Source organism: Gekko japonicus, unplaced genomic scaffold (genome assembly GCF_001447785.1).
Source record: "Gekko japonicus isolate JY-2015 unplaced genomic scaffold, Gekko_japonicus_V1.1 scaffold1497, whole genome shotgun sequence".
Classification (NCBI taxonomy): Eukaryota; Metazoa; Chordata; class Lepidosauria; order Squamata; family Gekkonidae; genus Gekko; species Gekko japonicus.
The window spans coordinates 84,643-88,399 of record NW_015168091.1 but is presented as its reverse complement, the minus strand read 5'-3'; positions in this window follow the sequence as shown (position 1 = coordinate 88,399).

Sequence of the window (3,757 nt, the reverse complement as noted above, 5' to 3'; positions counted from 1 at the left end):
GTGCATTGGATTTTTTCAAATAATTCCTCATGGACCGCACTCACAGGCCACACCTTTTTATCTCAGTTCAGGAAATTGTTGTATGTGAAGCAGCTGCTCCTAATGGCACCAAAGAGGGAAAGAAATCAAAGGAAGCCAAGCCATCAGCAATGAATAGGAAACCCAAGCAAGCATATGTGATGATTTTAAAAAGTAGTAGTTTTCAAAGTTTCATCTTCAAGGGGCAATTTAATATTTTATTACTGCATTACACATTCCTAGAAAGTAGGTAAGCAAGTTAACTGTTGACTTCTTCAGACCAAAAACAGTGGAACAGTTTTTTGGGTTTCTTGTTTGGAGAGAGGGCCAATGTGTGCATTTCTTATGTTTTTTAATTGTACATCTAAGGTGCACACTTACATTATTTAGTTTTCTCTTTGTATATCTTTAAACATCATCATGTTACATGTTAATTTGCTGTTCAGCCCGTCTATAAATTTGAACCTTACTTACCATTCCAGTGTATTTGAAAAAGTGTATGTGCACATGAAGAAGAAGAGGAGATTATATACCCCACCCTTCACTACCCAAAGGTGTCTCAGAGCGGTTTACAAACGCCTTTCCCTTCCCCTTCCCACAACATACACCCTGTGAGGTAGGTGAGGCTGAGAGAGCTCTTGACAGAAACTGCTCTTTTTCAAGAACAGCTGGCTTGCCCAAGGTCATCAAGCCAGGTGCAGGTGGAGGAGTGGGGAATCAAACCTGGTTCTCCCAGATTAGAGTCCACGCACTTAATCACTACAACAGACTGGCTCATGTCTTGAATAAAACTTTGTTGGTCTTAAAGGTGCCACTGGACTCTAAATTTGTTTGAACACATACCCAGTTCTATATCTCTTTATCCCAGTCTCCTGACAATGCAGTAAAGGCCCTGAATCACTGCCTGGGTGTTGTGGTTAAATGGCTAAGAGTGAATGAACAGAAACTGAATCCAGGAAAAATTCAAGTGGGTAGGCATGTTGGTCTGAAGCAGTAGAACAACGTTTGAGTCCAGTGGCACCTTTAAGACAAGTTTAATTCAAAGTGTAAGCTTTTGAGTGCAAAGCACACTTCTTCAGACAAATTGGAATAAAAATAAAAAAGGTGCCACTGGACTCAAACTTTGTTCTAAATCCTGGAATAACAGAAGTAATGCTGGCTAGGAAGGTGAAGACCTTGAAGAACATTGTGCTCTCCACCTTCCATGGGGTTCAGCTGACTCAATGGGCCTAGGGCTTATCCTGGGTCCAAAATTACTCTTGGAGAAGCAAGGTAATGCAGATGCAAAAACAAAATAACCCCCCACATAATCTTTTTTTCCAACTCGGTCTAGCCCAGAAGGTGGCCCCATACTTAAATGTGGCCAATCTGGCCACCTGGATCCATGCCAAGTAACATGAAGACTGTAATGCACTCTATGTAGGTCTTGAAGTCAATTTGAAGACTCTAGTTGGTACAGAATGCTGCAGCTCAGTTACTATTAAGCGCTAGGCGAAGTGCGCATATTTCTCCCATTCTACAGTCACTTTTTGGCTGCCCATTAATTACTAGGCTCAATTCAAAATGCTGATGATCACATACAAAGCCCTTCATGGCCTTGGTCCCTCATATCTGCAGGACTGCCTCCCTCCCACCCATGCTTTGCCATGACAACTTAGCTCATCTGGGCAGGTGTTTCTGCAGGGGCCACCCTGCAAATGGGCAAAATCAACAACTGCCTGTACTCATGCATTTTTTGTTGTCTCCCCAGCTTCATAGAATGGTCTGCCTGAGGAGGTCAGGAAAGCTCCCGCTGTCTTGGCTTTCCACGAACTATGCAAAACTGAATAATTCAGGAGGGTTTTATACACAGATAACAGGACTATACTGTAATGAAATGATTCAGAAAGATGCTTTGGATAGGGGTTATGGGCTATACTATTGTATATAGGACATACTGTCTGTAAGTATGATCCTACTATTTATTTAAAACATTTCTATGTCTCTTTTCCACCCAAATAGGATCTCCCAAGGGGGCAAAGACTGAAAACATTAAAGTCATGTTAAAGCTTATGGCTTTGTTTCAGTGCAGCTTCAGATTTCTGCTGGGTTTCAAAGTTTTGCAATCCAAATCCTATTGCACAGTTTACTGGATGTCCCCTCCTGTTGATAGTAACGATTTACACGGTGTAATTTGCCTTGAATCTCAGTAAGAAAGGCAGACAATACATAAGGTATGTCATCTTAACATATCTGGAGAATTTATGAATTTAAAATACCTGCTTTTCTAACTAATGCTTGAAATGAAATGTCCATATTGATACTGTGATTCTGCCTACAAAACTAAATGCAGGAATGAAGGAAACCCCCAAGTTCCAGTCATCTGTTTATGTATCGATCTTCTAATGGGAGTCCAATAATTTTAGACTGAGGAGAAGGCCAGTATCTGGCTAATAAATGACACCACCACCTTTGCTTAACTTGTGTTTAAGAATAATGTGCAAATTTCTATGACATGCCTTGTTTTAACAAGTGGAGAAAAAGTCAACCTATGGGTAAAAATATCCCCAACAATGTCTATTGAGTTATCAGGGTAGTGATTAATATCTTAGTCAGCATTCAGCTCAGCTAAGACGTCTGGTGCAGAAAATGGTCTGCCACTAAGAAATGCATGATCTCACTATAAATGGATTCATGAGTGTGTTGAGATGGATTTTACTCAGAACTACGATAAGCAAGAAAAACCGAGGCCATAGGACAAAAGAATTTTGTTCTACTGGAGCAAGGAACTGACTTCCAGTTTCTGGGATATATCATCCTTGCAAAGAAAAGATGCTCTAGTGGAGAGCATTAGTAGCTTAGGCTAATGCAGTATTGCATAAGACCTGCTGTGTTGTGTCACACTGGTGGTTTATTTCCCATTACCCTTTCTCTTTGCAAAGGACCGTATCTGGTGGGATCAAAGAATCACTACTTTGATACAGCAAAGATCCTTTCCCAGATAGACCAGAATACCTGGGTTGTTATCTGTTGACTATACTAGCTCAGAGGCTTATGGAAGAAACATAAACATCAAAAAGTGATGTATCCTTTTAAAAATTCAAGCCTCATCCTACACATGTATATGTGTAATCTTATAGGGTAGACGTTGCTGGAAAGCAGCAGATTTGGAACTGAAAGATGATAAAACACGGAAAAGGGTACCCATCTGTGGGTACTTAAATCTGGAGACTGGTGGCATGAACACACAAGACAGAACTTTCTGAGCCCAGGTTTGCAGAAAAACCCGAGATCTTAAAACAACAACAGGGGGGTTAAAGAATCCAAAATAATAGAAGCTGCACCTATAGCTTTAATAAAAAATGCCCCAGTGGCTGTTCCTGAGCCACCACAACAATATTGCCAGCCTTCAAGCCTTGGTTTCCATCAGTAAATGGCATGAGGAGGGGCAAGACCTTTCCAGGCATGTTTTGACATTTGAGGGTGGACTTACTGGGCCAGACCCAGGAGCAACCACTGGCTGTGATAGCTTCTCACAACTATTCAACAGCAGCCAATGCATAAAAGCCAGTATGGTACGGTAGACCTTCAGATTATGACCTGGAAGGCCCATGTTCAAATCCCCACTCTGCCGTGGAAGCTCATTGGGTTCCTGTGGAGAAAGGTAGAGTATAAATGAAGTAAATAAAAGAAATACAGGTAAAGATGGGGGAGCAGGAAAAAGATAGGTTAGTAGGTAGGTGAGAATGAAGTAGGGAAA